The sequence below is a fragment of the Mobula hypostoma genome, chromosome 4 (genome assembly GCF_963921235.1).
Source record: "Mobula hypostoma chromosome 4, sMobHyp1.1, whole genome shotgun sequence".
In the NCBI taxonomy this organism is placed as follows: Eukaryota; Metazoa; Chordata; class Chondrichthyes; order Myliobatiformes; family Myliobatidae; genus Mobula; species Mobula hypostoma.
In genome coordinates, this window is record NC_086100.1 from 132,768,815 (window position 1) to 132,795,104 (window position 26,290).

Sequence of the window (26,290 nt, forward strand, 5' to 3'; positions counted from 1 at the left end):
ATCCAACCACTCCTTCTCCTCACTCCTCAGAAACGATAGAACCCTGTCTTTGAAGTCCCCGCCCCCAGCTATGGGAAGGTCGATTAGGCCTCGCCCCGCTCCACTACATTCCCCTCCTCCATGACAGTATATCAGGCCATGACCCCACCTCACCTGGGGCACCGATAGATGCTGGCAGTTCCACAACCGTTACATCAGCTGGTCTGAGCTGAAACAAAGTCTGAGCCCACCATTTTATCAAAACACCGCGCTACGATCTCTACTTTGCCAACATCTTTAACCATACTCAAAAATCAAATTAACAATTCAGCTGGGGTACAAATATCCACCCCACTCAACACGCACGCATTAGTTAATAATAACCCCGTGGAGGCACACCAGCACTCTACCCGACCAGCATCCATACCAGCACAGATTTAAACACACAACCCATTGGTTCAATGCTCAGGGCAATTACACAGCATCGAACAAAATCAATTTCGGAACGATACCCCCACAATTGTAACCCTGAGGTTCGACGAGCACGTGTTTGTCTAGGGGAAGACATCTTCTGGCCCAGCCAAACTGAGAAATCTCGTTTGTGTGGATGTTGCGTGATGTGTTGCCCGGTTACAAATCGGAACCGTAAAATAACTGACAGTACACCATATGCAATTGAATGATCGAACATTATAAATCTTACTCTGACTATATATAGGGTTAGTAAAGAAAATAAAAAGAAAAAGGGCCATTTTGATGAAACAGTCTAATGAGCACGTTGGAGCTCATGGATATATCCCGTCGTCCCCCATCGACTCCTTCGAGCGTCGCTGACCTTTGGACCCTCGCTCCAAGTCCACTCAGTCCGGTGGCCTACCAACTCTCGCCGTTTGCATCTTCTCTCTTCATCTCTTGCTGACAAAAGACCATGAAATCCCTGCTCCCAGACCCACAAGAAAGATGAACATGCCTCCCATTGGCTAGCATACATTCCAAAGCCCCCGTTATCTCTAGTCATAACCCAAACATTGCTGCTACAGAGAAACCATTACCTTAATAGTGAAACATTACAGAGAGACTATTATGTTAGCAGTGAAACCTTACAGCGCGTTACACATCTTTTCCCCCTTTATGACTTCTTTAGTTTCCTTCTATTGGTTGTTAAAAGCTCCTCAATCCTCTAACTTCCCATTTTTTTGATCAATTTGCCCTCTCTTTGGCTTTTATGTTGGTTTTGACTTCTCTTGTCAGCCACAGTTGCATCACCTTGCCTCGAGAATGCTATTTCTTTTTCTTCAGAATGTATCAGTCCCGTGCTTTCCGAATTGCTCCCAGATATTCCACCCATTGCTGCTTTGCCATCACCCCTACTAGTGTAACCTTCCAATCAATTTTAGCCAGCTCCTCTCTCATACCTCTGTAATTTCCTTTACTCCACAGTAATACTGATACTTCTGACTTTAAGTTCTCTCTCTCAAATTTCAGGGTGAATTTGATCATATTATGAGCACCTGCTCCTAAGAGTTCCTTTACCTTAAGCTCTCTAATCAATTCCAGTTCATTGCACAACACCCAATCTAGAATAGCTGATGCCCTTGTGGGCTCAACCACCACCTGCTCTGAGAAGCCATCTTGTCGGCATTCTATTAACTCCCCGTCCTGGGATCCAGCACCAACCTGATTTTCCCAATCTATCTGCACATTGAATTCCCCCATGATAATCGTAACATTGTTCTTTTGACATGTATTTTCTATCTCCTGTTGTAATTTGTAGACCATATCTTTACTACTGTTCAAAGAACTGTTTATAACACCCATCAGGGTCTTTTTACCCTTACAGTTCCTTAGCTCTACTCACAAGGATTCTACACCTGCCCATCCAATGTAATTTCTTTCTAAGGATTTAAATTCATTTATACCAATAGTCACCCCACCCCCTCTGCCTATCTGCCTGTCCTTTTTGATACAATGTATATCCTTGGATGCTAAGCTCACAGCTATAATCTTCTTAAAGTCACAATTCAGTGATGCTCACAACATCATACCTGCCAGTCCCTAACTGCGTTATGTTCATCTACCTTATTCCCTGTAATTCATGGATTCAAATATGACACCTAGCAGTCTCAGTATTCACTGCCTCTATTTGTCAACCAACTACCCCATCCTGCTCGCAAGGATATTGGTCCCCTTTGGGTTCAGGTGCAACCCCTCCCTTCTGTACAAGTTGTACCTTCCCCAGAAGAGATCCCGATGGTCCAGAAATATGAATCCCTGCCCCCCAGCACTAGTTCCTCAGCTATACATTTATCTGCCAAATGATCACTGAAACATACAACATGGAACATAGAATGGGATAGTACAGGAACAGGCCCCTTGGCCCATGTTGTCTGGACCAACCGTGAAGCAAGTTTAAATATCCCATCTGCCTGCACCTAATCCATATCCCTCTATTCCTGTCAGTTCATACTGTATTACTGTCTAAATGCTTCTTAAATGTTGCTCTCATATCTGCTTTCATCACTGGTAATGCATTATAGGCACCTACCAATCTCCATGTAAAAACTTGCTTTGAATTCTTCTTTCAACTTTTATCCTCCCAGCTTAAAGTAATGCCCTCTAATATTTGACATGTCTGCCCTGGAAAATGATTCTGATAGTCTGTCCTATCTGCAGTATGCTTCTTATAATTCCTGGTTAATCTGTTCTCACCTTTTCCACGTCTTTCCTGTAATACATCAATCACAACTGCACATAATGCTCCACACTCATGCTGTACATGACTTCCCAGCTTTATACTGTGACGCCAAGCAAAGCTATCGGACGATCGATGCTAATGAGATAGATAAGAAAGACAATGGAGAAACATTCAAAATGCTAATAAGAGAGAAGAGAGGGATTAACGGAAAAGAAATACAATTCAGAATATTGACAGACCGGTTGCTTTGAACCTGAACTGTTTGAAGTTTGATGGACAGGTGATACCCCAGCAGGGGGATAAAAAGAGCAGGTTTGCTAAGGCACGCAACACATCATGAGACCATGAGACCCTGGAAAGAGCAGTGTACCCCCACAAGTGGTTGGAGCTTGGAGGTCCGGTTCGCGGGAACCGACCAGAGGCTCACAGGGTGTAAAGGTACGATCGGTGGGAACCTGGGGTGTGGGTCCGCCCTTGCCTGGGTGCCGGGTTCATCGCGGAAGAACGATCATATCCGGAACGGAGGGGTCACAGTCGGTGACCACAGCGGGATTGGAAGACATCAAAGGTCTGCCTGAACCAAATTGCATCTCTCTCTCTCTCTCTCTCTCCAATGGTACAACAACAGCGATTACTGCGAACTGCACTAAACTGAACTGCTTCACTTAAGGCTGATCATTTTACCCCTAAACTGCGATAGAGTTTGGTTGATTCCTATTACCCTATTTCTGTGTATATGTGTGTATTATCATTGCTAACCTGTTATATTGATATCCTTACGATTAGAGTACTGTATTACTTATGTCCTTAATAAAACTTTATTAGTTCCTAGTAATCCAGACTCCAACGAGTGTTCCATTTCTGCTGGTTTGGCAACCCTGTTACGGGGTACGTAACAATACTCAATGTCTCAACTACTGCAGGTTGCTTTCTTTATCTTCTTATATACTTCTGTTGCCACTTCCATGTCTAATAGTCTTGTGCATCAAGCTCCCTCTGTACATCACTGCTCCTCAGGATCCTGCCATTTACTTTATACGTTCCTCTTACATTTGATCTCCCAAAATGCAACAGCTCACATCTGCATGGATGAAGCTCCATCTGCCATTTCTCTGCCCACATTTCCAGGTGGTGTACATTCTGCTGAATACTTTAATAACCTTCCTCAATCTCCACAACAAAGTCAATTTATGTGTTGTCTGCAAACCTATGATTCAGCAAACGTCCTGTACCTAATAAAGTGGCCACCGAGTACGTGTTTATAGTCTTCAACTGCTGTAGTCATCAACTTCAAGGTTTAACATGTTATGTGTTCAGAGCTTCTCTTCTGCACATCACTGTTGAAGCACTTAGTTACTCTCTCATTCATGTCAGCTTGAACCAGTCTGGCTGTTCTCCTCTGACTTCTTTCATTAACAAGGTATTTTAACCCACAGAACTGCTGTTCACCGAACGTGTTTGTTTTTGGCACCATTCTCTGTAAACTCCAGAGACTGTTGAAAATGCCAAGAGATCAGCAGTTTATGAGATAGTACACAAACTACCTTGTCTGGCACCAACAACCATTCCATAATCAAAGTAATTTAGATCACATTTTTCCCCCATTCTGTCACTTGATCTGAACAACAGCTGAACCCCTTGGCCATGTCTGCATACTTTTATGCAGTGAGTTGCTGCTACATGATTGGCTGATTAGATATTTGCATTAATAACCAGGTGTACAGGTGTACCTAACAAAGTGGCCACTGAGTTTATATCAGGAACAGCCAAGTTGTGGAACACAATTGATCACAGATCTCCAATTAGAATGGTGACCCCCACCACCCACTGTCTTCCATGGTAATGACAATTTTGAATCCATTCTACCAAGGCTCCTTAAATATCCTGTGCCTTAATACAGCACAGGAAGAGGCCTTTGAACCCATATGAATAGACTGAATCAGCCTACCTAGAGTATCAATTACCTCTCACAATGTCAACATTTGAACTGATTAACTTCTGACATATGTATGAGCACTAAATTCTAGAAAATTAATTCTTAGTACCATGAAGTGGCAAAATTCAGTTCTCAGCCCTAAACCTACCTTTTTTACCTAAGCCCTAGAGATTGCACTGCACCCAAAAAGAAGGATGGAAATGACATTGCCAAGATCTTTTTTTCCAGTAATCAATTACAGGAGGTCTAACTGTAGTGAGGATAGGGAATTCCACTAAAATAAGGCATTATATTCAGATGGAACAAAGAATAGTTATTGACCTTGAAAACTGGACCCTACAGAAGGTAGTTTTCATGCAGGATTATGTTTTGAGTTAATAGTAGCCTACAGCCAGAGCAGAAGTCCAGGATCTCCAGTTGCTGGCATGCCAAAAGACAGAGTATCATGAAATACTCCTTCAAAGGATTCAGGTGAAAACTGCAAGGTGAAGATTGATATGCATGTACAGTCAGGTTTTTCGGATACATTGGCCTGAAAACGTGCCCAAAATATCAAGGTACTTCAGGATGTCCATTTCCTAGTTTGCCATATTTTTCATGGAGATCACCATAAAAATGGTGCTAGTAGCATTGTCTGAGGGCTCAGTTCTAAGTCAGTACAAATAGAAGCCACCCAACATGTGGGTGTTGTACTGGAGCCAACTTCTTGATGGACTCCAGTGCTTGTGTTGAAAGCACTCCCACAGTGCTGTTAAGTAAACCTGCAAGAATTTGGCATGACACCAAGTGTGATGAACAGATTCATTTTCATCGTAGAAACATCTTTCCCAAAAAGGTGAACTTATGCTGTTATAATCACATGACAGCCTTCTTTGTCCTTCTAAATGGTGGAGGCAGTGAATCTCCTGGGTGCTGCCGAAGTACTGAGTTTCTGCAATATATTTTGTGCACAATGCATTTTCTATCTATGGTGCACTAATGGTGGAGAGTGTCAATTTTTAGGGTGTCTGTGCAGTTAGCAAAGAAGCTTGTTACTTTCTCCTCTATAGTCCCAAACTTCACTAGTGTCATTAGAGTTTAACAAGTGATGAATAATCATCTTACACTTTGTCAATGATGGAATATCTTTGCTCACGATATTATGGAATTCGCAAACTCTATTGCATTTTTATACCAACACCTATAATGAGAAGACAAGAGTGGAATGGTAACATAGCAATTAACAGTTAGCATAACATTACAGCATCAGCCACCTGAGCTCAATTCACCTGCTGTCTTTAAGGAATTTGTATCTTCTTCCCGTGAAAACATGGGTTTCCTCCGGGTGCTCTGGTTTCCTCCCACATTCCAAAGATGTATAGGTTAGGGTTAGTAAGTTGTGGGCATGCTATGTTGGCACTGGAAGCATGGTGACACTTGCAGGCTGCCCCCAGCACATCCTCGGACTGTGTTAACTGTTGACCCAAGCAACACATTTCACTGAATGTTTTGATGTTGCAATGTACACATGACAAATAAAGCTAATCTTATTAGGTAAATTTATGATCAAAGTTGTAACCTGGTGTGGATAAGAATTCACTGATGGCAAATGAATGCCATAGGGATGTGATAAGATATCCTCCTGTTGGAGATAAAATGCCTGCCATTTGTGTGGTATAAGTATTGCTGATTTGCTATCCACCCATGACTATAAGTTCTGACCATGTTTTTCAGTCTGCAGTCATGAGCAGAGTTCAAGTTATGTTGTTCAGGGTTTTTAGGGAAAGGCACACAAAACAAAGAAGGAACTCAGCAGGTCAGGCAGCATCTATGGAAATAAATAGTCAATATTTCAGGCCAAGCCCCTTCCTCAGGACTGGAAAGGAAGTGGGGAGCGAAGACTAGTTAGAAGGTGATAGGTGAAGCTAGGTGGTTGGAAAGGTTAAGGGCTGGAGAAGGAAGAACCTGATAGGAAAGGAGAGTGGACCATGGGAGAAAGGGAAGAAGGAGGGGCAGCAGGGGGAGGTGATAAGCAGATGAGGAGAAGAGGTAAGATGCCAGGGTGGGGAATAGAAAATGGATGAGTGAGGAAAAAAGATTAACGGAACGAGAAATCAATGTTCATGCCATCATGTTGGAGGCTACCTAGCTGGAATATGAGGTGTTGTTCCTCCACCCTGAGAGTCGCCTCATCATGCGAAAGAAAGAGACCATGGACCGACATGTCGCAACAAAACTGGGGATAGGAATTAAAACAGTTGGCCAACGGGAAAGTCTGCTTTTGGTGGATGGAGCTGAAGTGTGTGACAAAGTGCTTCCCCAATTTATGTCATAGCTCACCAATGCAGAAGATGCCGCATTGGGAGCACCAGATACGATAGACAACCCCAACAGATTTGCAGGTGAAGTGTTGCCTCAACTGACAAGACTGTTTGGGGCTCTGATTGGAGGTGAATGGCCAGGTGTAGCACTTTGATAGCTTGCAGGGATATGTTCCAGGAGGGAGATTAGTGGGGAGGCACGAAAGGACAAGGGAATCATTGAACCGATACCTGCGGATGGCAGAGAATGGGGGGAGGGTGGTAAAGATGTGTTTGGTGGTAGAATCCCATTGAAGCTGATGAACTTTGCAGGGGATGATGTGTTGAATGCAAAGGCTCATGGAGCAGCAGGTGAGGACAAGATTAACTCTATCCCTGTTAAGACGATGGGAAGATGGAGTGAGTGCTGATGTCCGGAAAATGGAGGAGATGCGGGTGAAGGCAGCATCAATAGTGGAGGAAGGGAAATCCCATTTCTTTGAAGGAAAACATCTCTGATGTTCTGGCAAGGAAAGCCTCATGATGAAATCACTATCTTTTTGGTGAAGATTGATATAAAGTGATCACCCATGCCCACTGCTACCCTAATCACCCCACCTCTCCTCTTATGACTTGATTCCTATTCAAGTGCTTTACAAATAATTTTATTTCCCTTTTATGTTAGCTGCTAATCTTTTCTCATGGTCTCTCTTTGCCTTACAGAATTCCTTTTACATCTCCCTTATTTCTCCCACTTTCAGACATCAGCCTGCTCCATCTTCTTGGACATCTATGGAATTCTGGCTTTAACTTTGTTATCCCTCAAGGAAATATTCCTAGACACCTCCCTGTTAAAAATTCCCATTGTTTAACTGCAGATTTGCTCTCAAATCTTTGATTTAAACTTATCTAGGGTAGAACCATTCACATCCCATTGTATGTGGTAGTGTCCCTTCCCAGAGCTACAGTTTATAACCCGGGTATTCCTCTATTTGCCACATGTCAGGAATAATTTTGGAACAACTCTCCCACAACCTCATATGGCCTACATGATCCATTCGGTGTATATCAGGAGTGCTGCTTGTAGCATTGTCAACAATCCCTCCCATCTGTCCAACAATCTCTTTGACCTCCCAGCGTCAGACAGGAGATAACGTATTATTCGGCCAAGAACTGTTAGGATGGGAAACAGCTTCTTTCCCCAAGGCCATACTGAACCCTCTGCCACCACCGAGGTCTCATCACGCAAGAAGCACCAGTAGCATTATACTGATTACTTTTTGACTTGTGTCATAAATACGCCTTATTATTTGTTAATTTACTAGTGGTAATATTACTTTATGTGAATTAAATGTACTGTGTTGTGTACCTTGGTCTAGAGGAACATCATTTCATTTGGCGGTGTACGCTTGGATGGTTGAATGACAATAAACTGAACTTGAACTTAAACATTAATTTGGGTGATTTAACATATCATGGAAATTTAACACATACTACTAAAAATATGCGCTCATTATTTGCAATTGATTTTGACACCCGTAGCACTAATAAAGTGGGAACCTTATTATACAAAGATAGTAGGAAATGCACTGAATAGATCCTTCAAAACTACTGGCTGGATGTGGTCCAGAAATATGACAGACCGTTGTTGACAGCTGGATACGAACTTTTCATCATAAACATCAGGTTGAAATGTTGCATTAAAATCATTGCCCCAAACTTTTGACAACTGAAGTTTAAAGTTTTTGCACAGGAATCACATGCATGTGTAATATAGTCTATTGATTAGATATGCTTGATGGGAAGCCCTTATAAATAAAGGAGAAATACTTGTGTAAATTCAATAGCCAATTATTTTTTAAATTCTCTTTCAACCTTCAAAAGATCAAGGATACATCTGAGTAATTACTGCCAGGTTATTTGCAGCCCATCAAAGAAAGAGGAAAGGCAAAGCCTGACTCCTGCTCAATAATTTTAGTCAGCAGCTGCTTTCAGCTTAAACGGCATTGAAAATTTATGCAGCAACTCTTAAAGTTGTTTTTGATATTCTGGAGAGGAATTATAAGATTTCCATTAACTATAGATCAGTTTGTTTCAAAGTTCTGATTGAAGTCTTAGTGAAATTGAAGAGGACTGCTGCAGGAATAGGGCAGAGTTCTGTTACACAAGATCCTGCTTGTTCTTTGCTCTGCTGTTTTCTACAGAGGAACAAATGAAGATCTTTTTCCTGCTCTTGTTTCTTCTTTACCTCAAGGTCATGGCAGCATTCCAAGTATCAATATACATAGATGGAAAAGAAAAACTATAAAGGACTAAATTATTGAGCATTCTTCCGCTAAAGATGCTACTTGTAAATCACAGAAATAAAATGCAATGAAACTGTGTCATCAGACACCATGCTGCCACAAGTGAAAATCTAATGAAAACTGTAGATATTGGAAATCTGAGATAATACCGAAAAGTGTTGGTAACAGAAATTTGCTGGACACACAGAAACACAGGATTAATGCTTCAGGTCAAAGATCCTTCATCAGAACTAGGAATGAGATGAAAGGAATGGTTTATGTTGCATAGCAGGTGACAGGGGAATGGATAGGCCATAGGGATTACCTACTTTAACATGAGGTTGATGCAGCATTAGGATGACTCCATTGGGCAGTTAGATAGTGATTGTACTTCCTTGTCTATTTATAATAGCAGGGCTGTGGGACATACCCAGCAAGTTAGGAAAATGAAACTTAGCCAATGACACAAATGGATGACTTCAGAAATTACCAACTCTAATGCAGAAGGAGAAAACAAGTTACCTGAGGTATAAAAATTTGATATTGAGTCTGGCAGGCTACCATGTGCCCACATGGAAGATGTAGTGATGTTCCTTAGCTTGTGTTGGTCTTTGTTAAAACAGTACAAGAAGCCACAGACAGATAAGACGGAGAGGAATGAAATGGGAAATTCATTTTGCTATCATGCCTTGTTCACAGGCTCCATTCCGTAGCTAAAAAGTATTCACAAACACATCCATGTACTGGATAGAAAGTGGGAAAGGCAAACAGATTTGAACAACAGTTGAAACTTTCTTTGTGGCTTCAGAACTCTCAAGTCAGACAATTATTCAAATTGAGTTCTTGTGGGGTAAAAAAAGGACATGTCCACTGTACATATTAATGTTCTATTCCAACTGTATGCATTTATACTACATGGTTTCATTACATATGAGGCTACAAAAAAAAAGAAAATACTTTTCAGATCTAAAGTGTATCTTCAGTTTTAAAATTTCTAACAATTTGGATAAAAGGTTGCCACAAAAGGTGAGAGGGGTTTGCTAGGACTTTAATGAAAGAGTTTAACCTACATTTGCAATTTATGAAGTTAGGTACAGAAGCAACTGTCAGTCAGTTTGGTTTTCTTATCATGAAAGCTTGCTGATGGGGAAGGTCCCTTGAGCTTTTCAGAACAATCAGTTGCTTCATGATGTACATCTTTAAAATTGACATTAACAAGCCTGCCTGGCAATCTGCATATCTTTTGCAATGCATCTTAGAAATAAGGAATTAGCTTCTGGTGCAAACCCAAATATAAAATGCATGTGGAAAATACAAGATAACAAACTTGAAGCTTCAGTACACCATGCAAATCAATACTAACTTCACAATTGCAGTCTGTGAAATTAACTCGGGAGGCGGAGTGAAGTTAAGATGGCGCTAAACGGCAACACCTTTGCTTGCATCTTCGGAAGTAGCTCTATTTCCATCGTTAATATCTTTATTATTCCCTTTCAGGGTTCTTTTGAAGACCCTGACCTACAGTTACATGCTGACTTCGGTTCTTTGTGGGAATGGGACCCGCTCTCGGGGTTTCAGGACTGGCGTTTGTTCGGCACACGAAAGGTTCGGCTTCAGAGCCCAGCTCCAATTTGGAAGCCTATGATATCGGAGCTCCTGAGATGGGCAAATCAAGGGTCAGTGTCACGGCAGGAGACTCATGCGTCAACGGGGGAGTCGGGATATCAGCTATGGGCCTGAAGACCCGGGATCTTTGTGACTTTCAGGCACAGAGCTCGAAAAATGCAACATAACGGACTTTTAACATTGCAAACCAGCGAGTTGTTCGTTACGTCTCCCTGCTCGCTGGGGGAAAAATGGTGACACTTCCTTCTCCCTTATTAGGGAGAGAGAGCATGTGCAGTGCGATCACGTTTGCTGTTGTGTGCTGGGGCAGCAGGCTGAGGGTAGCAGACACCAACAGAATCAACAAACTCATTCGTAAGGCCAGTGATGTTGTGGGGATGGAACTGGACTCTCTGACGGTGGTGACTGAAAAGAGGATGTTGTCCAAGTTGCATGCCATCTTGGACAATGTCTCCCATCCACTACATAATGTACTGGTTGGGGACAGGAGTACATTCAGCCAGAGACTCATTCCACCGAGATGCAACACAGAGCATCATAGGAAGTCATTCCTGCCTGTGGCCATCAAACTTTACAACTCCTCCCTTGGAGGGTCAGACACCCTGAGCCAATAGGCTGGTCCTGGACTTAGTTCCTGGCATAATTTACATATTACTGTATAATTATTTATGGTTTTATTACTATTTAATTATTTATGGTGCAACTGTAACGAAAACCAGTTTCCCTTGGGATCAATAAAGTATGACTATGCCTATGACAATGAATGTCAAATGCCGGAAAAAGCACCAAGTCTTTGGGGTAACTGCAAGTCTGTGTCTTTGCTATTGCTTTGCTCATGCTGAGTGTTTGTTGGTGGTACCAATGCTTGCTTGCTTTTTTGCTGGTGGGGGAAACGGGTATTGTTGCTCGCTGCCAGTTACGCGCAGGAGGGAGGGGAGCTGGGCAGGACTCTGGGATTCTTATGTTTCTCTGTCGTTCATTCTTTGGGGCATTTCTCTGTTTTTGTGGACGTTTGCGAAGAAAAAGCATTTCAGGATGTATGTTGTAAACATTTCTCTGACATTGAATTGGACCTATGAACTTAATTTTGCAGATTTCTAAACTTGGGTGTTTCTCGTTGTCATAAGCAATGCTAATAGTTATTGCATTGTATTTTACAAGTTTCACAATTACTGCAGGAACATTCAGGGACAAAAATTGTAGCAGGATTCCCTAATCAACTGCCAGAATATCAATAAGAACATGCAGTCTCAGAGACTGATTGTGATGATTAATTTGGAAGGCTCCTTTGAGCTTTTGCCGAGATTACAGGTGGATAAAGAAAGCTACAGAACTTCCTGCAGCAAAGTTTAATGACTATGCATAAAGAACCAAGGAAAGGACATGTTCAGTTTGTCCCTAGGTTATTAACATGCAATTGCTCTTGTTGATGTGCACAAGTAAAAGCTTATCAACACCTGCTCCATACTAAATTAGGAATCTAACCCTTTTAAATTATGCAGTTCACTGTAAGATGAATCTACCAGGAATTGATGAAGATTTGACCCTGCCTTGAGCTCTTTGGGGCTGCTTATTCTATTAGCAGATGAGTGACACCTTATCCTCAAAACGTTTCCTGGAACTTTGTGGAAGCTTGTTTCTTATTCCAAACACTACAAAGGATTATTTTTGATAACATAGTAACTAATTTCACTAACTTTATATATAGTTACTCCAAGAATTATTTATTTTGTCACCTGTAAAGCTATTTTCCCTTTGGTTATGTTTCCTCCATTACAGTGCTCAGAACTAAAGATATGTTGATATTCCTGCCGCAGTCTATAAGGAGTTTGTACACTCTCCTCGAGTCTGCGCGGGTTTCCTCTGGGTGCTCCGGTTTCCTCCCACAGTCCATTGATGTACCGGTTGGTAGGTTAATTGGCAATTATAAACTGACCTGTGATTAAGCTGGAGTTAAATTGGGGTTAGTGAGTGTTACAGCTCAAAGGGCTTATTACACACAGTATTTCAATCAACCAATCAATCAAAAATAGACTTTACCCTTGCTCAATGAACTGATATTAGCAAGAAAACACTGACATTCCTTTAGACTTTGCCTCGGAAGTTTTTACCATGAAAAACTAGGATGCACCTTCATATCACAAAAACCAGCCCCTTCACTATGGACTTCTTACTGCCTTGGCAAAGCAGTCAACATAACCAAAGACCACTCACACTCCAGACATTCTCTCTTCTCCCTCTCCCATCAGGCACAAGATACAGAAGTCTGAATGCACATAGTGCTAGTTTAAGGAAAGCTTCTATCTCTCTGTTAGTGGAGCATGTATCAAGCTTCAAATTCCTTGGTATCCGCATTTCCGATGATTTCACCTGGTCCCTGATCTCCTCCATCCTGATCAAAAAGACGCAACAGTGCCTTTATTTCTTGCGAAGCCTCAAGAAAGCTCACCTCTGTCCCAGGATGTTGATGGACTTTTACTGCTGTACCATTGTACCATTGAGAGCATACTCACCAACTGCATCTCAGTGTAGTATGGCAATTGTCCCATATCGGTCCACAAAGCACTCCAACAGGTGGTCAAAACTGCTGAACGGATTGTCGACACCCAATTGCCCACCATTGAGAACATCTACCATAAATGCTGCCTGGGCAGAAGGAAAAACATTATCAAGGATGCATCTCACCCTAACCATGGACTTTTTACTCTCCTTCCATCTGGTAGGCGCTATAGGAGCCTCCGCTCCCACACCAACAGGCTCAAGAAGAGCTTCTTCTCTGAGGCTGTGACCCTACTGAACCTCACATCACAGCGCTAAGTGGTATTGCACCCATATTGTACCGTCTCAGTACTTTTATATTTATATGCTGTAGCACTTATCTTTTATTCACAGTTATTTTGTAAATAATACTATTCTTTTGCACTTATGGTCAGATGTTAATTGCATTTCATTGGCTTTGTATCTGTACTCAGCACAATGACAATAAAGTTGTAATTAATCTAATCTAATCTGTAAGACTATTGAACCGCCCTCTTGTATGATAAGAATGACCTCAAGGTTTACCTTGCCGTGGCCTTGCACCCTTATTGTCTGCCTGCATTGCCCTTTCTCTGTAATTGTAACACAATGTTTGGCATTTTGTTATTACTTTACCCTTAGACTACCTCAACGTACTGATATGATGAAATGATCTACATGTATAGCATGCAAAACAAAGGTTTCAGTTTCACTGTAGTTTGGTACATGTGACAATACTAAACCAATTTATCACTCTGACATTTTTCCACAGAGTCGTGAATATTCCAAGTTATCCTGAGATTCAGCCCATGGACTAAGTATAATTGATATCACACTTTGATTACTGGAATTGGAATTGGTTGAATATTGTCATGGGTACCAAGATAGAGTGAAAATCTTGTGTTGCGTAATGTTCATATAGATCATTTGATTATACCATTTATTGAGGTAAAAACACAACAGAATACAGAAAAAAGTGTAGCAGCTACAGAGAGAGCGTACAGACAAAAGGCGCAAGATCATTGCAAAGCAGATTGTGAGGTCATGAGTCTATCTGATTGTGCCAGGGAATTATTTAATAGCTGTATAACAGAAGCTGTCCTTGAGCCTGGTGGGATGAGCTTTCAGGCTTTTGTATCTTCTGTCAGATGGGAAAGGGGATAAAAGGGAATGTCTGGGTGTATGGGGTCTTTGATTATTCTGGCTGATTTACTGAGACAATGTGAAATATAAACAGAGTCTACAGAAGGGAAACACGAGGAATTCTGCAGATGCTGGAAATTCAAGCAACACACATCAAAGTTGCTGGTGAACGCAGCAGGTCAGGCAGCATCTCTAGGAAGAGGTACAGTCGAAGTTTCGGGCCGAGACTCTTCGTCAGGACTAACTGAAAGAAGAGATAGCAAGAGATTCGAAACTGGGAGGGGAAGGGGGAGATCCGAAATGATAGGAGAAGACAGGAGGGGGAGGGATGGAGCCAAGAGCTGGACAGTTGATTGGCAAAAGGGATATGAGAGGATCATGGGACAGGAGGCCCAGGGAGAAAGAAAAGGGGGAGGGAGGGGGAAAAACCCAGAGCATGGGCCAGAGATATAGTGAGAGGGACAGATGGAGAAAAAGGAGAGAGAGAAAAAGGATGTGTTTATATAAATAAATAACAGATGGGGTACGAGGGGCAGGTGGGGCATTAGCGGAAGTTTGAGAAGTCAATGTTCATGCCATCAGATTGGAGGCTACCCAGGCGGAATATAAGGTGTTGTTCCTCCAACCTGAGTGTGGCTTCATCTTTACAGTAGAGGAGGCCGTGGATAGACATATCAGAATCGTACCCCATCCGTTATTTATTTATATACACACATCCTTTCTCTCTCTCTCTCCTTTTTCTCCCTCTGTCCCTCTCACTATACCCCTTGCCCATCCTCTGAGTTTTTCCCCCTCCCTCCCCATTTTCTTTATCCCTGGGTCTCCTGTCCCATGATCCTCTCATATCCCTTTCGCCAATCACTTGTCCAGCTCTTGGCTCCATCCCTCCCCCTCCTGTCTTCTCCTATCATTTCGGATCTCCCCTTCCCCCTCCCAATTTCAAATCTCTTGCTGTCTCTTCTTTCAGTTAGTCCTGACGAAGGGTCTCGGCCCGTAACGTTGACTGTACCTCTTCCTAGAGATGCAAAGCCAAGGAACTGATTACAGACTTCAGGGGAAGGAAACCAGAGGTCCATGAACCAGTCACCATCGGAGGATCAGAGGTGCAATTACGACGAAAGCGTGGCAGCACCTCTGCTCCCTTAGGAGTTTGTGGAGATTCAGTATGACATCTAAAACATTGAAAAAACTTCTATAGATGTGTAGTGGAGAGTATATTGACTTGTTGAATCACAGCCTGGTATGGAAACACCATTGCCTTTGAACATAAAGTCCCACAAAACGTAATGGATTCATCCCAGTCTATCATGGGTAGATCCACCCCCCCCCCCACATCCCAACTATTGAGCATTATATGAAACGCTTTCGGAGGCAGAAGCATCCATCGCTAGGGATCCCCATCTCCTAGGCCATGCTCTCTTCTTGCTGCTGCCATCAGGAAGAAGGTACAAGAGCCTCAGGACTCACACAACCAAGTACAGGAACAGATACTACTCCTCAACCATCAGGTTCTTGAATCAAAGGCGATATCTTTACTCAATTTCACTTGCCCCGTCATTGAAATATTCCCACAATCAATGGAGTCACTTTCAAGGATTCTTCACCTCAGGTTCTTGTTATTTATTGCTATTTATTTTTATCTGCGTTTGCACAGTTTGTTGTCTTTTGCACTTTGGTTAAACACCCGAGATGGGCAGTCTTTCATTGATTCTGTTATTCTTACTATTCAGAGTAAGAATCTCAGGGTTATATACGGCGACATATCTGTACTTTGATAATAAAATTTACTTTGAACTTTGGTTCAATCTGTTAGCATTCATTTGAACAAAGAGCGTGACAGTCTCTGTGTTGATGAGTTTGTATGTGGTGGCACAACACTACACAGCAAACAGAAAAGATGACTCAGCAGATGTCTCATGAATATGGGATTATAGTAAACTAATTTAACTCAGCAAGTTGAGGGTTCTGCTTTTAATTTAATGGTGTTGTGACATCCTGGTTCCACAAGCTTTTTTTTTGCCCGCCTATTCATTTCAATAAAAGTGGTGCATGCTGTAACAAAAAGTCAAGAGATAATGCTCTCAACACAGACAAAGTGTACCTCCAGGCAATATCTCAATGATTTTAAGATCACCCATTTACCCATTAGGATGGATAAAGTTGAAATTTAGTTAAATAGAGATTACTTTTTATGGAAGGATATGGATAGATATTTACAATAATGTAGTAAATCACTGAATGTGAATCCAAACAGACTGTTATGTCTAAGCAATGAAGCAAGATTATTTTCATTGTAATCACTCATGGCAATGTTATGCTATAGTGATGGCATTTATGTTTAAATGTGTTGGCGCATGGCCAAGTGGTTAAGGCGTTGGTCTAGTGACCTGAAGGTCGCTATTTCGAGCCTCAGCTGAGGCAGCGTGTGCGTCCTTGAGCAAAGCACTTAACCACACATTGCTCTGCGACGACACCAGTGCCAAGCTGTATCGGCCCTAGTGCCCTTCCCTTGGACAACATCGGTGGCGTGGAGAGGGGAGACTTGCAACATGGGCAACTGCCGGTCTTCCATACAACCTTGCCCAGGCCTGTGCCCTGGAAACCTTCCAAGGTGCAAATCCATGGTCTCATGAGACTAACGGATGCCTATTATGTCTAAATAAATTAAGATTAAATTATATATTGTTTCTGATATGAGACTCTACAAACGTGCTTGGTGAAGTTTTCCTAATCACATTTCTGGCACCCTTTTGGAGATATTTTAAATAATAACCACAATCTTCTTTATTCTTTATACATGACACAATAAATTAAAAACAATAGATAAAGTGAGTTACAGGTTTCAGATGGTGAGAAGAATGACAAAATAAGGGTACACAGATGGAAGATTCATTGTAGCTGTCTGTGCTACAAGTTAGATAATGAGTAAAAACAAAGTAGGAAATGTCCATAGCTATAGCTATGGATTTATCAGTGTGTTTTGTATAGTAACAGGGATTTTATGAAGATACTAAGTATTAGGCAAAACAATGAATTATCTATATTCATGAAATAAATTATTAATAGAATAACACCAGTATTCAGGGATTAAGTTTGTAACTTACCATTGTATGATTATGAAGGTCCATTCATCTGCAGACTGGTGGGAGAGAATTGCCCTACAACTTATAATCATAAAGCAAAATAGTGCAGGAAACATTATATCAATGCCATTTTGTCTCCTTGAATGTGACATCCAGTAGGTCTCATTCCCCACTTCACTCTCAGTTTCTACCTTGTCATACTTTTAATGTTTCATAAAACACTCCTAATTTGACAATGAACAATGCACTCATACTATACCATAAAGAGGGAGACCTGATCAGGACTGAGATTATAGAGGGAGGAGAACCAATAGAAAGAAATCAAAACTTAGTATTCAAGTAAGATGCCATTAAAGAGGTATCCTTATGTAGGTATCTGGTACTCAGTCTGCTTCACTCTAGGTAACAGCATGTCAAATCTCCAGAGCGACACAAAACATTCTCGAATCTTTTAAAATTTATTCATTTATGGGACGTGGGCGTTGTCAGCTAAGCCAGCATTTATTGCCCATCCCTAGTTGCCCTTGAGAAGGTGGTGATGAGCTGCCTTCTTGAACCGCTGCAGTCCCTGAGGTGTAGATACACCCACAGTGCTGTTAGGGAGGGAATTCCATGATTTTGACCCAGCGACAATGAAGGAACGGTGATATGTTTCCAAGTCAGGATAGTGAGTGATTTGAAGGGGGAATTCCAAGTGATGGCGTTTCCAGGTACCTGCTGTTCTCCTCCTTCTCGATGGTAGTGGTCGTGGGTCTGGAAGGTGCTGCTTTAGGAAATTTGGTGTGTTGTTGCAGTGCATCTTGTAGGTAGTACACACAGTTGCAACTGCTAGTTGATGGTGAAAGGATTGGATGGTTGTGGAAGGGGTACCAATCAAGTGGTCTGCCTTGTACTGGATATTGACTGCTGGGTAAAGTTAAGCTGTACTGAACTTTATCCTTCCGCTGTTTCCTGTTCCTATGAAGATATTCCAGGGCAGGTGGATCCTGTTATTTATTTCCTGTCTCCTTCCCTTGTTTTTCCTGGATTAGAGTCTGACAAATCATCACTCACATGACATTATTTTGATAGCTTCTGAGTCTGTCTCTGATGATCTAGCAGTTCTTATTACTTATACTTCAAAGTTTAAAGTACATTTATTATCAAAGTATGTATAAAGTATGTAAAAGAGAGCTTTGAGAGTGTTTGTCCATTGTACGTGGTCTATCAGCAGTGTCAACAGAGCTTTATCAAGAGGGATTTCTCGCAGGTCAGCAGCGGTTATTTGTAAAGGGAGCTTCAAGTGTGTTTGTCCACTGTATGTGGCCTACCAGCAGCTATAACCGGAGAACTAATTGTGGGTTAGATAGCAGGGAAGGTTCAGGCACTGCCTAGCAGAGCGGTCATCAACGGAGCGATCTGAGGCAGAGTGGTAGGCCTTTGGCTCATTCAGGCATTGGCGATAACGGATCGAGGCAAGATAAGTTACTGTGAGGAATAGAAACAGGAAGTATGTCTGTGAGGCCGGTGTTCTGTGCTAGGTGTCAGATGAGGGAAGTTCAGGAGACTCCCAGCCTCCCAGGTGCGTCGAGCTGCAGCTCCTTAGGGACCGCGTTAGGGAACTGGAGCTGTAGCTCGATGACCATTGTCCGGTCAGGGAAAGTGAGGAGGTGATATGGAGGAACTACAGGCAGGTAGTCACACGAGACAGCTAAGTGGATAGCAGTCAGGAGAGGGAAGGGCAAGAGTCAGATACTAGAGAGCACCCCTGTGGCTGTTCCCCTTAACAATAAGTACTCCTGTTTGAGTACTGTTGGGGGAGTCGGCCTACCTGGGGGAAGCAGCAGTGGCTGCACCTCTGGCACAGAGTCTGGTCCTGTGGCTCAGAGGAGTAGGAAAAGGGAGAGGATGACAGCAGTGACAGGGGGCTCTGTAGCTAGGGGGTCAGACAGACGATTCTGTGGACGCAGGAAAGAAACGTGAGATGTTTCTGATTGCATCCATGATATCCTGAAGTGGGAAGGTGAACAACCAGAGGTACATATTGGTATCAATGACGAGGACAGGAAAAGTGAGGAGGTCCTGAAAACAGACTACAGGGAGTTAGGAAGGAAGTTGAAAAGCAGGACCTCAAAAGTAGTAATCTCGGGATTATTGCCTGTGCCACGTAACAGTGAGTATAGGAATAGAATGAGGTGGAGGATAAATGCGTGGCTGAGGGATTGGAGCAGGGGCCAGGAATTCAGATTTCTGTATCATTGGGACCTCTTCTGGGGTTGGTGTGACCCGTACAAAATGGACGAGTTGCACTTCAATCCGCGGGGGACCAATACCCTGGCAGGGAGGTTTGCTAAGGCGTCTGGGGAGAGTTTAAATGAGAATTGCTGGGGGCAGGGGGGTTGGAACCAAACTGAAGTGACGGAGGAAAGGGAGTTTGGCTCACAAATAGAGATAGCTTGGAGACAGTGCAGGAAGGAGGATAGGCAAGTGATAGAGAAGGGATACGCTCAGACCGATGGTTTGAGATGTGTCTATGTTAATACAAGAAGCATCATGAACAAAGCAGATGAGCTTAGAGCATGGGTCAGTACTTAAAGATATGATGTTGTGGCCATTACAGAGATTTGGATGGCTCAGGGGCAGAAATGGTTACTCAGAGTGCCAGGACAGGGAGGGAGGCAAAGGAGGTGGGGCCATGGCACTGTTGATCAGAGATAATGTCATGGCTGCAGAAAAGGAGGAAGTCATGGAGGGATTGCCTATTGAGTCTATGTGGGTGGAAGTTAGAAACAGGAAGGGATCAATAACTCTACTGGGTGTTTTTTATGGACCACCCAATAGTAACAGGGACATCGAAGAGAGAATAGGGAAACAGACACTAGTAAGGTGTAATAATAACAGGGTTGTCGTGGTGGGAGATTTTAATTTCCCCAATATTCATTGGCATCTCCCTAGAACAAGGGGTTTAAGTGGGTTGGAGTTTGTAAGGTGTGTTCAGGAAGGTTTCCTGACACAATATGTATATAAGCTTACAAGAGGAGAGGCTGTCCTTGATTTGGTATTGGGTAATGAACCTGGTTAAGGTGTCAGGTCTATCAGTGAGAGAGCATTTTGGAGATAGTGATCACAATTCTATCTCCTTTACCATAGCATTGGAGAGAGATAGGAACAGACAAGTTAGGAAAATGTTTAATTAGAGTAAGGGGAAATATGAAGCTATCAGGCAGGAACTTGGAAGCATAAATTGGGAACAAATGTTCTCAGGGAAATGTACGGCAGAAACGCGGCAAATGTTCAGGGGATATTTGAATGGCGTGCTGCATAGGTACAATGACCCAGGGAAAGGATAGTAGGGTACAGGAACCGTGATGTACAAAGGCTGTTGAAAATCTAGTCAAGAAGAAAAGAAAATCTTACGAAAGGTTCAAAAAACTAGGTAATGATAGAGATCTAGAAGGTTATAAGGAAGGAGCTTAAGGATGAAATTAGGAGAGCCAGAAGGGGCCATGAGAAGGCCTTGGCAAGCAGGATTAAGGAAAACGCCAAGGCATTCTACAAGTATGTGAACAGCAAGAGGATAAGACATCAGAGAATAGGACCAATCAAGTGTGACAGTGGAAAAGTGTGTATGGAACCAGAGGAGATAGCAGAGGTACTTAATGAATATTCTGCTTCAGTATTCACTACGGAAAGGATCTTGGCAATTGTAGGGATGACTTACAGCAGATTGAAAAGCTTGAGCATGTAGATATTAAGAAAGGGGATGTGCTGGAGCTTTTGGAAAGCATCAAGTTGGATAAGTCTCCAGAACCGGATGAAATGTACCCCAGGCTATTGTAGGAGGTGATGGAGGAGATTGCTGAATCTCTGGCAATCATCTTTGCATCATCAATGGGAATGGGAGGGGTTTCGGTGGATTGGAGGGTTGCAGATGTTGTTCCCTGATTTAAGAAAGTGAGTAGAGATATCCCAGGAAATTATAAACCAGATCGTCTTACTTCAGTGGTTGTTACGTTGATGGAGAAGATCCTGAGAGGCAGGATTTATGAACATTTGGAAAGGTATAATATGATTAGGAATAGTCAGCATGGCTTTGTCAAAGGCAGGTCGTGCCTTACGAGCGTGATTGAATTTTTTTGAGGATATGACTAAACACATTGATGAAGGTAGAGCAGTAGTGCAGTGTATATGGATTTTAACAAGGCATTTGATAAGGTACCCCATGCAAGGCTTTTTGAGAAAGTAAGGAGGCATGGGATCCAAGAGGACATTGCTTCATGGATCCAGAATTGGCTTGCCCACAGAAGGCAAAGAGTGGTTGTAGACAGGCCATATTCTGCGTGGAGGTCAGTGACCAGTGGTGTGCCTCAGGGATCTGTTCTGGGACTCTTTGTGATTTTTATAAATGACCTGAATGAGGAAGTGCAGGGATGGGTTAGTAAATTTGCTGATGACACAAAGCTGGGGGTGTCGTGGATAGTGTGGAGGGCTGTCAGAGTTTACAACAGGACATTGATAAGATGCAAAACTGGGCTGAGAAGTGGCAGATGGAGTTCAACCAGGTAAGTGTGAGGTGGTTCATTTTGGTAGGTCAAATATGATGGCAGAATATAGCATTAATGGCAAGACTCTTGACAGTGTGGAGGATCAGAGGGATCTTGGGGTCTGAGTCCATAGGACACCCAAAGCTGCTATGAAGGATGACTCTGTGGTTAAAAAGGCATATGGTGCATTGGCTTCTATCAATCATGAGATTGAGTTAAGAGCCGAGAGTTAATGTTGGAGCTATATAGGACCCTGGTCATACCCCACTTACAGTATTGTGCTCATTTCTGGTCACCTCACTACAGGACGGACGTGGAAACCATAGAAAGAGTGCAGAGGAGATTTACAAGGATGTTGCCTAGATTGGGGAGCTGCCTTATGAGAATAGGTTGAGTGAACTCGGCCTTTTCTCCTTGGAGCGACGGAGGATGAGAGGTGACCTGATATAGGTGAATAAGATGAGAGGCATTGATCGTATGGATCGTCAAAGGCTTTTTCTCAAGGCTGAATGGCTAGCATGGGAGGGCACATTTTTAAGGTGCTTGGAAGTAAGTACACAGGAGATGTCAGGGTTAAGTTTTCTACACAGAGAGTGATAAGTGAGTGGAATGGGGTGCCGGCGATGGTGGTGGAGGCGGATACGATAGGGTCTTTTAAGAGACTCCTGCACAGGTACATGGAACTTAGAAAAATAGAGGGCTATGGGTAACCCTAGGTAATTTCTAAGTAAGTACATGTTTGGTACAGCCTTGTGGGCAAAAGGACCTGTATTGTGCTGTAGGTTTTCTTTGTTTCTATGTTTCTATTTCTCTCCTTACAGGCAGCCACAAAACAAAGAAACCAAAAAGAACACATTAAAAAAGATTTTCAAATGCCCAATGTGCAAAGAAAACAAACGAGCAGAAAAAATCCTTAAGTTGCATCTTAAGAGAATTTTCCTCTTCTTCTATCTTCCAACATGGTCATGGTTAGATCGATATTTATTATGGTCCTGGCTCCAAACCAGATTTTAATTACTTGTTCACTCCAAATCTCAAACTATAAGCATGAAGATTATTTTGCCTGTAAATTACTTTTGAATAATCATCAGTGTAACACTCGCTTTGCCTAGCAGCATGATCTCAGGGGTGATAACCTCCGTGCCCGGCCAAACTTAATAAATCTCGTTTGGGTGGATGCTGCGTGATGTGTCCCCTGTTTAAAATCAGTACCCAGAAAAAACAAACAGTACACAATATGCAGTTAAACAATTAAGATTTACAACTCTTACTTTGACTATGTGGTTAGTAGAGAAACAAGCTATAAAAGAAAAAGGCGCCAATAATCTTATTAAACAGTCTGTGCACAAATCGTTGGAGCTCACTCAGCAAGATCTTCTGTCTACCATTCAATGTCCTCCGTGCATCGCCGACCCCGGACTCCCACCCAGAGTCCACCCAGTCGGGCAGCCCGCCGAATCGCTCAAGCCGCATCTACTCCCTTCATTCCCCTTGCGCCTTCTGGCAAAAGCCCACAAAACTAACAGCTTTTAGACACACAAGCAAGAATAACATCTCTCCCATTGGCTAGCCACTCACTATCTGTAGTTATAACCCAAACATTGCTGCTACAGATAAACCATTACCTCATCAGCTAACATTACAGAGAAGCCATTACATTAGTATGTAAATGGATGGATTCTAGAATTTACCAAGGTCATGATGTGCTCTTCTCTGAGCTTTGTGATGCAATTCTTTCATGGGCATCACTCGGTTTATAATGCTTGTTATTGTTGTGCAAATTGGGTTGGTCACAGTGCCTATATGCATTTTAGTTCATGAAACTTTGATGTATTGATTTCAATTAATTGAAAGGAAATAAAGAAACATGTTCATAATATTTAGGAGTTGTGAAAGAAAATAAGAGCCTGTGGTATGTCAAATTATCGGGTGAACTGTAGCCTTTGGGGTACTGTAAGTCTGTGTCTTTATTGGTACCTTGCTGCATGCTTGAGTGCTCGGTGGGGGGGTGGGGGGGCGCCGGGCACCGGAACTTTTTTGCTGGTGGAGTTGGGGTGGGGGGTCTGTGCCTTACTGCTGCTTGTGCGTGGGAGGGGGAGTTGGGGGAGCTTTGTGGTTCTAACCTTTAACTGTCAGTCATTCTCCTCTGTTTTCGTGGATGTTTGCGAAGAAAAAGAATTTCGGGATGTATATTGTACACAATTCTCTGACACTACATGTACCTATTGAAAAGGAAATCGCAAATCTCGTTGAATAGGCTCTTCACTCTATCTTGAGTAAAACCCTCCCCAGCACTGAGCACATTTACATGGAGTGCCGTCACAGGAAGGCAGCAACCATCATTGGGGATGATCACCACCCAGGAAATGCTCCCTTCTTGTTCCTGCCATCTGGAAGAAGGACTCACTTTTAAGGACTCTTTATCTCATGTTTTCAATATTTATTTCTTATTTATTATTATTTTATTTCTTTTTTATTTGCATAGTTGGTTGTCTTTTGCACATTGGTTGTTTGTCCACCCTGTTGAGTATGGTCTTCCATTGATTCTGTTATGGGGTTCTTGGATTTATTGCGTATATTCGCAAGAAAACAAATCTCAGGAATAATAAATTTACTTTGAACTTCAGAACTTCGAACTTTAAAAATTCTGTTTTATCAAAATGTTAAACCACGGACCGGAAAAGTGCAAGACATTGTACGGAATGAAAAATCTTTGGCCTAAAGACATTATGGTGACTTTCTGTAAGAATATCATAAATTTATCTCAACAGAGTTCTGCCAAGCTTAACCAGAGTAATAAATCTAATTTAATTTAATGCATCCAGAGTTGAGGATTCGATGAGGTGGAGTTCATTAGGGGTTTTTTCCCTGCTTTCATAATTTGTAACAATTTAGTAGAAGAACCATTTTAAAGCCTCAGATAGGTTTCTTTTAAAGATATGGTGATATAGAACATAGAATAGTACAGCACATTACAGGCCCTTCGGCCCACAATGTTGTGCCGACCCTCAAACCCTGCCTCCCATATAACCCCCCACTTTAAATTCCTCCATATCCCTGTCTAGTAGTCTCTTAAACTTCACGAGTGTATCTGCCTCCACCACTGACTCAGGCAGTGTATTCCACGCACCAACCACTCTCTGAGTGTAAAACCTTCCTCTAATATCCCCCTTGAACTTCCCACCCCTTACCTTAAAGCCATGTCCTCTTGTATTGAGCAGTGTTGCCCTGGGGAAGAGGCGCTGGCTATCCACTCTATCTATTCCTCTTAATATCTTGTACACCTTTATCATGTCTCCTCTCATCCTCCTTCTCTCCAAAGAATAAATATAAGCCCAAACATTTCCCTTTTCCAGTTTGGCCTCACACCTGTAATTGAAGAAGTGTAATGCATATAGTCATAGTAGTCATATCAGAGGTAATTTCTTAATATGCTGCTGGCAGTGAGCCTTGACAACTGCAAACACATATTAGAAATATGACAGATCTAAAACATAATATTAAGTCCCCTTAAATACATAGTTGGAAAACCATGCAGAACACATGCACAAATTTTTGCTTCTGCTCAGTGAGTTACTCAGCAGCAATGTGAGATCAGAAAATGACTCCATAATCTAAATTAATAGTGATTTTCATAACTCAAAGTAGTCAAAGGCCATGTGCTGTCATTAACCTTACCCATAGGTTGCATAATAATTATCTGAAACTAATCTGCCGCATCCTAGACCAAAAAAATTTCATATACACAAAAAAATCTGCGAATGCTGGAAATCCAAAGCAACACACACAAAAAGCAAGTTGCACTTTTCACCAACCTACAGTATATCCTTTCCCCTTGCAATGGACAAGTGCATCTGCACTGGCTCAGTATCCTGGAGAAGAGAGTCTTTTCAGTCATTGGAATTGCTTTGCAAAAACTATGACCAAAGAAACCAAAACCTTCTCATGACGAAGCCTACTTTCCATGTTCCATTTCCTCCTCATCTCACTGTCTTTTTTAATTGCAGAGGGGAAATGGTTGCAGGCAATTCTCCAATCATTATCTATGCTTTTTCACCCTTACACCACTTTTGAGCTTTTCTGCTTCCAAGATATTCCACCTTTCCAAGGGAAGCTAAGGGGAATAACATATACGCAGGGTGAAGAATCCACATTCTCCCCGGACCTAAAACTCACAGTCACCTCTGTCACACTGACAATGGACATCACTGTTAGCTTAGACAG